Raw genomic sequence first — 15,013 nt, forward strand, 5'->3', positions numbered from 1 at the left:
TTTTCATAATAATTGAGTTTATCTAGTCCTATCGGTACTAATCGTCACAGTCAATTCTATTAATTTTACCAATAACAATCAAAATTAAATATAAGTCAAAAACAATAATAGAACTAAATAATAATATTGGATCCAGAAAGATTAGATCTATTATATACATTTTTTAGTCATTTTTTTAATATTAATTTACTAATTCATTACATTTATCTTGTAAAAGTGCTATTTATGGTTTATTACTAAAATCGATATTTCTCATTTATTTCTTTGTGTAGAATTTTACCTTATAATTAATAAATATTTCATTTAATATTGCTGTTTAATATGAATATATGCAATTGTTCTTTGTCAGCTAAGGCTTCTACAAACCCTGTCAATTGATTGATCGTTCTCTAGTTATCCATCACATTAAGTGTTAAATTAATTAAGGTGTGTGGGGACCTTTTAACTACATGTACATAAGGCATATCAGTTTGTATGATTATTGCTACCTGAGGAAGGGGGAATATGCATCCCTGAAACGCGTTGTGGCACAATTATCTGTAATAAAATCCTTAAAACCATCATCTTATCTTCATCTCTAGCAGCGCAGCAATACCGTGATTTTTTCTTTTTTCCCTGTAACTTGGTTTAAGAGCAATGCTTTGCAAGAAGAGCAAATTCTCACCGTGCATACGTCCAGTTCTGTCCTTTCACCGCGCTCTGACCCGCTCTGGAGGTAACTTTCTGTACTATATACAGTATACCATTGTACAGTAAAGTATATACTATACAGCATGTCTATCAATTTGCATTTTTGGATATAGTATTGTACTTTCTTTCTGCTAACCAGTACAGCACATTGCTTGTATTGTACCTCCCGCACACCAACAATTCTTTTATAAGCTAACGTGCAGTTTAATTTGTTTTATATGCTTTTTACTGCACTGTACATTATTTTGTATTAAGTGTGTGGTAATAATTTTATATGAATACAGAACATTATTTTGTATTACTGTTATAAATTTGCATTAACACAGCAAATATTTTTGGGTTGTGGAACGAATTGTCTGCGTTTCAGTTATTTCCCATGGGAAAATTTGCTTTGATATAAGAGTAACTTGGTTTAAGAGCGCACTCCCGGAACCAATTATGCTCGTAATCCAAGGTTCCACTGTATTAAGTAATTATTGATGTCCCTAAAGCCCCCAATGTCCCCCCAGGTCTTCCAAACGGTACCATTCCGTATGGCGAAATGGACTGACTATTTTCAGAATAGTGAATAGGTTATAATATATATATATTATAATAATATATATAATATTGAATATAATAATATAGGACCTATTGACCTAGTGCCCTGTATGTTTTTATATATATACCTGACCTAGGACAGAGCTTATATACACTGGCATTTGTTTTTTGGACTTGTTCCTTTATGCCTTTTACTTCACTAATATGAACGTGGCGGTTACACACGGTGTTATGGTTGCTATGGTAGTGCTATAGTTGCTTCCATACAATGGATACGCCTGCGTTCCACTTACCGGATGTGATGACATCGGGTGAGGGCGGCCACGTCACTTCAGCGACGTTGCCCGGATGACGCGTAACTTCCGGTCAGGGGTGTTATGGGAGTATACGTCACGCTAATCCAGCCATTCCACGCATGCGCCGGGCTTTATCTGGAATGCTCTTCCGGATGTCAAAGCGCGGCTAGTTTGAATGAGACTGGAGACACGCCAGTGAGCGGTGAGTTATTACAGCCTAATGGTATGCGGTTCATTATTAGTTCCTTGGGCTTTTTTCTCTGATTACTGTTTATTGCTATTGTAGTGAGTCAGGCATCGGTGGACGGTATTGACATAGTGACGTCCGCTACTGATATCCCACTTGGACTCCCCTGATGATCCATATTGAAACGTTGGGAGTGGGAGCCTACTGCTATATGCCTGATATGGTGTAACCGGCCGTTTTGGGATCTAAAGTGCTGAGTGACAGCCCCCCCTACGGAGCCGGTACTCTATATATTATGCCCGCCGTGTATCTCGGGATGTGGTAAGACCATTCCCATTTATAGGGACTACTGTTTGGTATGAATTTCCCTTTATGAGTATCTGTTTGTGATACACACACATGAATTGTTTTCCCCTAAGGTTGGGGGTTCAGAATATAACAAAACTGTTTTGTGTGTGTATATGATACTTCTATCTTGGCTTGATACAGTGGTTGAGGTGGTACGGCCGTCCATTCACTTCAAGCAAGCCAAAGTAGCGCGTACTATTTGGGTCTCTTCTGATATCTTTTGACCCTTAGGGTGCCTATATGAGTGATTGGTTTAATGTCACCCTGTTTTTAACTCACGTCCATGAACGGAAGTTCATTTTTATATGTTATTATAGTAAAAGTTAAGTTTTAGGTCTATATTTACCTTTTTTGCCCCAACATTGATCCAGCTAATTATTTGATCTTCCGGTGGATCCTCTGTATTGTATATTGCTATATTATCATATTACAAGCTGTTTATGGCAGGTTTTTTATCCTCCGACATTGACACTAGGCAGTGGGCCTCTGAGGCAAAGGATGTCTTCTCTGAAAAGAATCTCGTATTGAAGAGGTATACCCCCACATTAAGTGGTGCTTTCAAAGACCTCACCAGGGTATATAAAGAGAGGATAATATCCTGGTGGGAAGTCCAATCATTAGAAAGCTACCTAAAAGATAAAATCGTTCCTAGACATCTTAGGATAACACTCCAGCCGGGGTACCGTCACAAAAACCCCGATTTCATAAGCAAATGGGAAAAAGAAGCTACCGAAAGCTCCCTTAGGCTTATGAAACTTCTGTTAGAGGAAGAGAGGAAAAGTCTGTCATCTCTAGAAGATTCCCTGAAGGAACACATTGATATAACACGCAAATTTTCCAGTGAGAGCGAGTTTGCCAACAAAGAACTTGTATTGCAGGGTGTGATTGAGAAATTCCAATACAAACTGAAAGAAAGGAAACATAAATTTTACATCAGGGATCTTCAAGATTTCAAAGACAACAAAGTTTATTTTCCATCTAACAACCGTAGTGTCAGACAGAGTGAGACAGACTTTTCCTCCACGGATGCGGAACTTTCCGATACGGACTCTAGGAATAATCCGTTCAAACCTCAACAACAATACAAAAAACATAGAGGGAGGGGCAGAGGCAACTTCAGGGGAGCTAATCATAATCCGGGTCGAGGTGGTTTTTTAGACAACCAATATCACCTGGGGAGCAAAGGCTTGATCAATCCCATGTAATGGGTAGAGCTCCACAGGTGATAAACCTGTCTTCTAGACCCCTCAACAATACCGAATTACTTGTTTTGAACAAAGGTTTATCCTTTGTCCCCACCACGGACTTTGATGAATTTACAGCTATAAAAGACCTCAACCTTTTTGCTAGACGCCTCAAATGGAAGAAGTTTTTTGGTAGACAAAACGAGAAAACATCAGCAGAATTGGGGATCCCGGAAGATCTTATACAGGATGTTAGATTACTCTTCCATCTGAGTGACACTAACCCCAACGATTTGGGCGAAGGGCCATTCACGGACCTCAAAAACAGAAGCATGAAAATGCCTCCTACATCTGCGGAGGTCGATGCTATAGATGTTTTCGTAAATCTGGTGACTGAGGACATAAAAAATAGTACAAGAACACGTAGGAGTCAATATAACCTGTCAAAAATTGAAATGCTCAGTTTACAGGGTCTAGAGAAGGACTCCAGTATCACCATCAAGCCCTCGGATAAGGGGGGCAATGTGGTGATACTGGACTCTAATGACTACAAAAACATTTGTCTTGATATACTCAACGATGAGGCTTGTTATGCTAAACTTAGGTCAAATCCAATTTTGAGCTTTAAAAATGAATTGAAGAATATGCTGGTTGAAGCTCTTGACCAAAATATCATAGACAAAAATGAGTTTGATTTTCTACTGCCTACCTTTCCAATAATGGCAACTTTTTACATTTTACCCAAGATACACAGGGGGCACAACCCCCTGAGGGGTCGTCCTATTGTGTCGGGTATTGGCAGTTTAACCGAAAAACTGAGCGTTTACGTAGACAGGATTCTAAGACCCTTTGTGCTCTCCCTCAATTCATATCTGAGGGACACCACGGACTTCCTACGTAGAATTGATGACATCTTTCTCGAGGAGGGTATGCTACTGTATAGTATTGACGTGGAGGCCTTGTACTCGTCCATCCCCCATGAAGCAGGGGTGGAGGCAGTGAGGTATTTCCTCAGCACCAGGGGTAATCAGTATGAACAGCATAACACATTTGTGATTAAGGCCCTAACTTTTTGTCTAACCAGGAACGTATTCACCTTTGGTGGGAGGTTCTTCCATCAGCTCAGGGGGACAGCGATGGGGACGTGTTGTGCCCCATCGTATGCCAACCTCCTCCTGGGCTGGTGGGAGGAGAAGGTGGTCTTTGGAGGCCTGTTAGATACCGAGGACGTCGTCTTGTGGGCTAGGTACATAGACGACGTCTTCGTTATCTGGAAAGGCTCAGAGGTGGCCTTTAACTTGTTCATGAGTAGATTGAACAATAACAACATTGGCCTACACTTCACTAGTGAGGTGGGTGGAGATAAGCTGGCGTTCCTTGACGTTTTGGTCGAAAAAAGCCCGGAAGGCCGTTTAAGAACAACAACTTATAGAAAGACCACATCCTCCAACTCCCTGCTAAAATGGAAGAGTGCCCATCCTGCCCCCCTAAAAAGGGGGATCCCTAAGGGACAGTTTACGAGGATGCGGAGAAACTGTTCTGACGACGTTACCTTTGAAACACAATCAGCTGACCTGATGGGACGTCTGAGAGAGAGAGGCTACCCTGAGCGGGTGATCATGGAGGCCTATAAATCCACACGCAGCCTGGACCGCAGTAACCTATTAAATTCCAACCACCAAAAAAACACCACCCCGGACACTCTAAGGTTCATTACAACATTCAATAATGGTGCAGTGGACCTGAGGAAAATACTGTCTAAATACTGGCCCATACTACACATGGATCCTACAATTGATAAACATCTATTTGACCACCCATCGATCACCTTCAGAAAGGCGAGATCCTTGGGCGATAGATTGGTCCATAGTCACTTTCAAGATAAGTTATCAGCCGTAGAAAGAAGTGGTGTAAAAGGCTGTTTTAAGTGCTATGATTGCATCAATTGTAAATACGTTGAGGAAGGTAAAGAATTCAAAAACTCAAAAGGCAGTAAAGTCTATTCCTTGAGGTCACTTATAACTTGCAAATCGAAGGGGGTGGTGTATAAGGTGAGCTGTGGTTGTGGCAGGTTATATGTGGGTAAGACCATTAGGGAGTTGAGGTGCAGAATTGGGGAACACAAGAATGACATCCTCAAAAAAAATGACACACTAGTGGCAAGACATTTCAATACCTTCCATGATGGCGACCTGGGAAGCTTCAAGGTAATGGGTATTGATCTGATCCACCCCCCCCCCACACGTGGTGGAAACTGGGACAAGATCATCCTCCAGAAAGAGTGTTTCTGGATATATACCTTGGACACTATGGTGCCGACGGGATTAAATGAATCCCTTTCTTTCACCCCCTTCCTAGGAGCACCTTAGGCTTAGGGTTATATTAGGAGGGAAAGACGACGCCCGAGTGGGGGCACCATGGACATATGGATAGTTAGGGTGCCAACCCCCACATGTTAGGTAGGGCCGTGTTCTTTCGGCAGGGTCAGCGGTTTTAGTGTGCACCTTAGAATCTCCGCTGAACTCGGTTTGATGATCTTGTCTTAACCCCCCCCCCCTCTCACCTCCCCCTCCTTACAGCAGCCCTGGTGGTCGCCCCCTCGGGATTGGCCTTCCTCTCTCCGATATACAGTCTTCCATTACATGTCTTTCTGTATCTCTCTTCCTCTCCCTCTCATCCTCATAATTCAGTTTACATCCATATGACCTATTGACCTAGTGCCCTGTATGGTTTTATATATATACCTGACCTAGGACAGAGCTTATATACACTGGCATTTGTTTTTTGGACTTGTTCCTTTATGCCTTTTACTTCACTAATATGAACGCGGCGGTTACACATGGTGTTATGGTTGCTATGGTAGCGCTATAGTTGCTTCCATACAATGGATACGCCTGCGTTCCACTTACCGGATGTGATGACATCGGGTGAGGGCGGCCACGTCACTTTAGCGACGTTGCCCGGATGACGCGTAACTTCCGGTCAGGGGTGTTATGGGAGTATACGTCACGCTAAGCCAGCCATTCCACGCATGCTCCGGGCTTTATCTGGAATGCTCTTCCGGATGTCAAAGCGCGGCTAGTTTGAATGAGACTGGAGACACGCCAGTGAGCGGTGAGTTATTACAGCCTAATGGTATGCGGTTCATTATTAGTTCCTTGGGCTTTTTTCTCTGATTACTGTTTATTGCTATTGTAGTGAGTCGGGCATCGGTGGACGGTATTGACATAGTGACGTCCGCTACTGATATCCCACTTGGACTCCCCTGATGATCCATATTGAAACGTCGGGAGTGGGAGCCTACTGCTATATGCCTGATATGGTGTAACCGGCCGTTTTGGGATCTAAAGTGCTGAGTGACAGCCCCCCCTACGGAGCCGGTACTCTATATATTATGCCCGCCGTGTATCTCGGGATGTGGTAAGACCATTCCCATTTATAGGGACTACTGTTTAGTATGAATTTCCCTTTATGAGTATCTGTTTGAGATACACACACATGAATTGTTTTCCCCTAAGGTTGGGGGTTCAGAATATAACAAAACTGTTTTGTGTGTGTATATGATACTTCTATCTTGGCTTGATACAGTGGTTGAGGTGGTACGGCCGTCCATTCACTTCAAGCAAGCCAAAGTAGCGCGTACTATTTGGGTCTCTTCTGATATCTTTTGACCCTTAGGGTGCCTATATGAGTGATTGGTTTAATGTCACCCTGTTTTTAACTCACGTCCATGAACGGAAGTTCATTTTTATATGTTATTATAGTAAAAGTTAAGTTTTAGGTCTATATTTACCTTTTTTGCCCCAACATTGATCCAGCTAATTATTTGATCTTCCGGTGGATCCTCTGTATTGTATATTGCTATATTATCATATTGTCTCAGCTATCCCCAGATCTCCAGTCCACCTCTCCCACGTCCTGAACAGTTTACTCTGTCTTGATTTCAAAAATTTGTGTCTGTGACCGTACAGTGAGGAAATTTTCACCATCTGGGTACATGGGCCAATAATTTCGTCTAGGACATGAGAGGTAGTTTCCTTTTCTAACAGTCTGAGTCTGGATTGACAGAAAGACCGAACCTGCAGGACTTACATGAAATGCTTACTATGTATCTTCAGTAGTTGATACCTTTTAATGCCTAACTGAAATGATGGTAATAATAGCAAGCTTCCGAGACTACGCAGGTCTCTTCATCAGGCTTAGTATAACACAAAATCTGAAGAGTCACATATTTATACACATCAGGACACAGAATGGAGCAGTAAAGAAGACAAGTTATGTGAAGCAGAACTATCACTATGGCAAGGGGGCAAACTGTTGTGGCCATAAATATTGCTGTAGCTCATAGATAAGCAGTGTGAAAGTTTTATTGTCCTCTGATTTAGGTGTCTGGTCCGGGCTGTGATGCCCCCAGATGCTCTGAGGAACACATTTCTTAAGTGATGTAAAAAGACATAAATCCATGTGACACATTCATTCCTGCTCTGAATATGTCAAAGGTCATCATAAGTTTGTATTCCCAGACTCTCCTGTCTCTTTGGGACTTGAAATTTCCTTTCAATACCAGCAATTTCATGTCCATGATGCTGTGGTCTGGGTTACAAAAATGTTTGGCCACAGGTAGAGCCATCCTTTTTTCTCTAATTGTGTGGTGGTGAGAATTCATCCTTGTCCTGAGCTGTTGTCCTGTCTCCCCTACATACAGACCCCCAGTTGGACATTTAAATAAAATAAAAATAAATAAATAAATCTTTATTTTTATATAGCGCTAACATATTCCGCAGCGCTTTACATACATAAGGAACACTGTCCCCATTGGGGCTCACAATCTAAATTCCCTATCAGTATGTTTTTGGAGTGTGGGAGGAAACCGGAGTACCCGGAGAAAACCCACGCAAACACTGGGAGAACATACAAACTCCTTGCAGATGTTGTCCTTGGTGGGATTCGAACCCAGGACCCCAGCTCTGCAAGACTGCAGTGCTAACCACTGAGCCACTGAGCCACCGTGCCGCCCGCCATTTGGTACATATAATCAAGTACACCCCATTAGTTGTGGTCCAGCTGAAGGTACCTGGGATCTTGTAGTCCTGAAGTGATCTGGGAATTTTTATCTTGTCCGTTGTCAAAATAAATGGACAGGTCTTGCATTTTTTCTGGTTACAGGGAATTGTTCCTGTTGTTGGAGAGGATAGGGAGCTCTGAAACAGAAGCTGGTAAAGAAGAGAAGGGAGTATGTTTTCCTCTCTCTGAGGGGTCCTGCTCTGGCTCCTTCTGTCCTCCTCTATTTTATGTACTGTGTTAAAGTCACCGCCGGTGATTATCAGAGCTGAGTTGTCAAGAATAATCTTCCCCTCTATATCTTCAAAGAAGGATTTATTTTAACTATTAGGACCATAGATGTTATGTATAGATTTCTCCCCTATGATCTATAGTGAACCAGACCCATCTCCCCTGGTCGTTACACTCCTGCGACAATAGCTGAAAAACAAAATTCTGGTGAAATAAGATCACTATCCCTGCATGTCTCCCCTTTGCTGCCAATCCTACTATGATCCCAACCCAGAATCTTTTAAGTCTGAACAAATCTTCTCCCAAATGAGTTCTTGGAGAAGGACAATATCTGGGGAGAATCGTTTGAGGTGTCTCAATAACTTACATCTTTTATTCGAGGATCTCAGACCTTATAATTATCATTTCCTGGAATGTAAAAGGACCCCTGTGGAATCTATTTACTACATTTTACTGGTTGCTTGTGGAAGGGTTGCACAGCACGCGGAGTCTTTCAGTGACTCCTAAAAGAAAGAAGATGTTATAAGAAGAAACAAGAGAACAAGAAAAACACAGCAAATTAATCAACACTTAGTCAACAATAACTTTAAATTCGTAGTACACTGTAGTGTGTTCCCATCTCCACACACCACCGGAAGTGCTATGGACTTCACTTTTTTCTGAGGACGAGAATGTGCTTGGTCACACAATCATAATAAAGAAGCTCATCTTGCACCATAGGAAATAGATACAAAAGAGTACCAGGGTGCCGTCCATATCTCTTACTTCCTCCCTCCCAATTTGGCTAAATCAATCATTTCATTACTTTCCACGCCGAACCACGGGACACATCCCCAAAGAAGGGGGGTATAGATGGTGTGAACAAGCGTCCCCTGGCTCAGCGAGTCACCCATGTCACAAGGCAGCCGATAATCCTCCCCCACTAGATCTCCACGAACGTTTGATCACAAAGATAGTGGAGATCTAAAGTTAATGAATGAACTAAGACATTGCAGCATAACTCCAGTCTATTAAAAGGAAAAGTGGGTAAGGGGATGGATCAAGGCGTCAGACAGACTGTCACCGAGGTTTTTCATCTGGTGTGGTCTGTAGAACTCTGGGATTTCAGTGATGGTTGCTGGTTGTCCCCCTTCCCATCTCTTCTCTCTGCAATTTTTGCCAACTGCAATATTTTTTCGATGTCTCTTTCTGCATCCCTTGCAGAGTTGTAAACAGTACTGTTGCCATCCTTTTGAAAACTCCAAAACAGGGCCGGATACTGAAGTGTAAAACTTCTCCTGGCTTGATGAAGGAAGACACAAATCTTGCTAAAGGCTCTTCTTTGCTTGGCCACATCTGCAGACTAGTGACTTATGACAGCAGCAGGGGTCATCATCTGACCCCTTGTTGTCATGATAACACATTGGCACCCCATGATTGTGTCACGTGGCTGCCGATGGTGGCAGGAACATCGCGCTCCCTGCCACAGTGGTTTAAATTGCACTGTCAAAGTTTGACAATGCGATCTAAGGGGTTATCAGGTGTGGGTGGATCTCTGATCCACCTGTGCCTGTTAGCCACATATGTCTGCTGATCAGATAAGCAGACATGTGTGGGGATTACCACGAGCATGCCGCCAGAACCTGCTGTAACTGGAGGGACATGACCAATGACGGACTAGTAAGTCATTGGTTGTGAAGACGTTAAAAAGCACAGTTGACTAACAACCTTCAGAAAAGGTCCATGTTGGGCGAGTGATTGTATAGCTGAGTTTAGCTATGTTGCATTACAAATAGTGATGGACGGACTCGCAGATAACCGGGACAGGCGGGTCCCAGTTATCTGGTTTTTAAAATCCGGTTCCGGGCCAGATGCCTGTCCCCACATAAGAATCTGGCAATTAAAACTTGTGGTAGAAGGGATAGGGGGATAGGAGCAAGCGTGCTGTACTTACATAGGCTCGGTTGTGGCTAAATCCCAGTGGCAAGTAGGTCCTTGGGCATGACCGGCTTGGTTAGTGGCTGTGGCCGGCTTGGTTGGCGGGCATAGTGAGGTTTCCTCCTGTCTACTATAATGATGCAAGGGGGGGCTTCTCCCCCCTGAATCTCCCATATGGGGGTCTTATCCCCAGACCCCCGCTACTATCATAAACAACTCTATGACCACGTTGACTTAAAAAAAAAATAAATAAAAAAATGTTGCTTCCTGGTATCAGCTCTGTTGGTGGATGCCCCACCCCTTTTGGTTACATGGGCATGACATCAGCAAAGGTCTCTTAGCCCACTGGGATTTATCCATTACCTCAGAGTCTCCGTCGAAACTATAACTGCTTCCAGGCCACTGATTCACTTCCGGGCCCGTGCATTATCTTTCATTGCATATACACTGCTTTCCCCGCCTACCGGCATCTGTGATTCGTTGCAGTCAGATGCGCCCATAGCCTGTGTGTCAGCTGACTGCTTCCAATTACAGATGCTGTCTATGGGTCACTATCCTGATATAAAGATAAATAAAAATAAATAAATAAAAATTGGCATAGGGTCCTGCCATATTATGATACCCAGCACAAATAAAGGCCATGGGTACAAGCTGCAGCCCCCAGCTATGCGCTTATCTTGCCCGTGTATCAAAATAAGAGGAACCGCATGCGGCTTTTTAAAAAATTCTTTAAATAAATAATTTAAAAACCCGATGTGCAGTTCTGCCAATTTTGATACCCCACCAAGATAAAGCCCGAAATCTGGTATTCTCAGGCTGGGATGACTCATGCTTATTGGGCCAACCCCCAGCCTAAAAATGAGAAGCAACAATCCCAGCACTTTACCCGGCTTTTCCCTATTGCCATGGTGCAATGGCAATCGGCGTAATAATGAGCTAATAACAGCCCACAGCTGTCACTATGCCATAGATTAGTAATGGGGACGGTTTATGAGACCACCCATTACTAATCTGTAAGTGAAAGTAAATAAAAACCAACACTGAAAAAATCCTTTATTTGAATTAAAATACAAAAAAAACACTCTTTCAACACTATTAACCTCAAAAACACCCCTGCAGGTCCAATGTAATCCACACGAGGTCCCACAATGATTCTAAGGCTATGTCCGCACGTTGCTTTTTACCTGCTTTTTTGCTGCTTTTTCAACTGCAGCGTTTAATACCAAAATGGTTGTGTTCTGCTTTTCAAGCAAAGTCTATGGGAATTTGGGTTTCTTGTCCGCACTATGCAGTTCAAACTGCAGCCTTTTTGTTGCAGAACTTTGGTCCAAAACTCAGCTTTGCAGTGCAAAACTCAAATGGCAAAAACAACTGACATGTCAATTGTTTTTGCCATTTGGGTTTTGCACTGCAAAGCTGAGTTTTGGACCAAAGTTCTGCAACAAAAAGGCTGCAGTTTGAACTGCATAGTGCGGACAAGAAACCCAAATTCCCATAGACTTTGCTTGAAAAGCAGAACACAACCATTTTGGCATTAAACGCTGGAGTTGAAAAAGCAGTAAAAAAGCAGGTAAAAAGCAGGTAAAAAGCAACGTGCGGACATAGCCTAACTCTGCTACATCTGAACTGACAGAGCATGAACAAGGAACATAAATGCCCACTGTGAGCTCCAGGCAGAGAATGAATAAGCCACAAAGATGAGTGGTGGTGTCACTCAGGTTAGTTGCGGTCACAGATTAAGGCTCCCACGGTCTTCCACCTGTGACTGCAGGTAACTTCATTAAACTCAGTGAATTCACCTGCATTTCCTGACAGAAAATCAAATTTTTTTTTTCTTTAAGAGATACAGGTTTGGTGCTGACATTTTGACACCATATTCATGCACCCATTCTACACCTTCTGGCAAAAAAAATCACATCACTACCACATCATCACGCATGCAGTTTTCATGCGTTTTTTTTTTGCCAGGAGGTATTGAGTGCATGAATATGGTGTAAAATTTTTAATCACAAAAATTTGCATCACTTAGCCCAAAAATACAAAAAAAACCCACTTTTATTTCTACTAGAAGATGCAAAATTTGTTGCTGAAATCTGCTGCAAACATTTTAGCACCAAATTTCCACCTCTTGGCAGAAAACTGCACCAAAATTATGTCAAAACTTTTTTTTTATTTTTTTTTTTTATTTTGGGGTCAAGAAATGTAGATTTGATGATGAAATTGTCACACCATATTCATTCACCCAATCTACACCTCCTGGCAAAAAAATGCATCAAAACCGCATGTGCTTTGATAGTGATGCAATTTTTTGCCAGGAGGTGTAGATTGGGTGCAGGAACATGATGTAAAATTTTCAGCTCCAAATGTACATCTCTTTGCAAAAAAACGTGATTTTCTGCCAGGAGATGCAGGTCTCACCTGAGGTGAGGTCACTAACTTTACTGAGGTCACCTGAGGTCAGGTTACCTTCAGTCACAGGTGAAGGACAGTGGGAACTTCCAGCTGTGACCGCAAATAACCTAAGGGACATCACCACTCATCGCGCTGCTCAGTCTCTGCCTGAAGTCTGCAGCAGGCTGTAATGTTTCATGATTGCGCTGTGTGACTTTAGATATGTAGCAGAGCTGTAATCGTCGTGGGACCTTGTGTGGATTATGTCAGTCCTGCAGGGGTATTTTGGGAGTTAATAAAATGGTGAAAGTGGGTGCTTTTTGTATTTTATTTAAAATAAAGGATTTTGTTTTTTTTGTGTTTATTTACATTCACTTACAGATTAGTAATGGGAGGTCTGATAGACCCTCCTCATTATTAATCTAGGGCTTAGTGGCAGCTGTGGGCTGTTATTAACCCCTTATTACCCTGATTGCCACTGCACCAGGGCAAATCGTGAAGAGCCAGGTAAAGTGCTGGGATTGTGTTAGCTAACGGATGCGGCAATCCTGGGCAGCTGCATGCTGCAATTTTTAGGCTGGGGGCGGCCCAATAAGCATGGGTTTTACCAGCCTGAGAATACCAGCCACCAGCTGTCAGGCTTTATCATGGCTGGGTATCAGAATTTGGGGGGACCACATGCTGTTTTTTAAAATTTCTTTAAATTTATTTTTTTTTTTAAATTGCATGTGGTTTGTCTTATTTTGATACACAGCCAATATAAGCACATAGCTGGTTGGCTGCAGCCTGTAGCCGTATGCTTTATCTGTGCTGGGTATCATAATATGGGGGTACCCTATGCCAAATATTTTATTTTTACTGTACAATATAGACCCACAGACAGCATCTGTGATTGATTGCAGGCAGTTGCTGTCACACAGGCTGGGGGTGCATCTGACTGCAACCAATCAGACGCCGGTGGGTAGGGAAAGCAGTGCGTAAACATGAGCTACTAAATGGCCTCAGAAGTCTATGAGCGGCTGTGGGAGCAGTGTACAACCGCAACGGAGCCTGGGTAAGAATGACATGCTTGTTTCATTTTTATTTTCTTTATTTTTCCATTATTTCTTTTTTTATTTCCAGAGTTGCCAGATCTGGATCAATGCCTGATACTCGGGTAAGTTTGAAACCATGTGAATCCGGACTTTTAATGTCTGGGTTCACTCATCACTAATTACAAGTCTTCTATCTCCTCCTCTCAGAGAAGACTAAGTCTTCCACACTGCCTATTCAAAGACGTGTCAGTAATCACATTAATGTCTGCTGTGCTTAACTTGTACTCGGTCTGCAGTGTGAGTTGGGTTTAATTATACAGTTTCTCACGCAGGATTAGCCCAATACTTCCCTCTCTTTCTTTTGTCTCCAAGTCACTGAAACATGCCCCCGAGTGGAATAAGTATACTTTTATCGATTATAAAGCTGTCTGTCTATCTTACAGTCAATATTTATTACATATTTGGAGGAATTGTGGCAACTGAAAGAAGCCAGTTCTCGAATTTCTATTTTTTTTTTCTTAATCTTTCCTACTTCTGCTCTCACCTTATATGAAAAATGTTGTATTTTGCCAGTTCGGGTAATTATGCAAGTCACAATACCAATTGTTAATATTTTGCCATTTAGATTTGGGAAAAAAGAGTGGCATTGTGTATATTTAAGTGTCATTTTATAGTATTTATACAAAAATGTATTAATGTTTATTACTTTTTTAATTAATACTCTTAGGATACATAAATAGTTGATTACATGGCAGCCTATTTAATATTATAGTATTACAGGGTATTGTGAAATTGATGACCTGGCAAGGCAGGCATTGGGGTTTTAGTAGGCTCCTAGCTGCCAAAGCAATCCAATGGGACACACTTGAGAGAATTTGGCCAAAGGCTGTAGTTCATGCCTGCAATCCTGGAAGTCCTTTAGATGCTGCTGTCATGCTTGACACCCACAGCATTTATAATAAACTGATGCATCAGTTACAGTAGGACACTGGCAATTGTGCTTTGCTCCTGAGCCCATATAATAAATGCACGGCTGCTGTACATTTAGCGATAATGGCTGTTGGACTAATCAGATGTGCCAGTAAGTCTCACTAAAACTTCTTTCTTGTCACCAATTCAAACATTCTGTCCATC

General features: G+C 42.2%; 1 protein-coding gene across 2 annotated transcripts in view; it reads right to left on the reverse strand.

Moving 5' to 3' along the window:
- The window catches only part of LOC142296589 (cytochrome P450 2J2-like), a 255,430-nt gene that overhangs the window by 42,689 nt on the left and 197,728 nt on the right, over window positions 1–15,013 (reverse strand). The gene's annotated exons all lie outside the window — the stretch shown is intronic.

This window comes from Anomaloglossus baeobatrachus, chromosome 3 (assembly GCF_048569485.1).
Source record: "Anomaloglossus baeobatrachus isolate aAnoBae1 chromosome 3, aAnoBae1.hap1, whole genome shotgun sequence".
In the NCBI taxonomy this organism is placed as follows: domain Eukaryota; kingdom Metazoa; phylum Chordata; class Amphibia; order Anura; family Aromobatidae; genus Anomaloglossus; species Anomaloglossus baeobatrachus.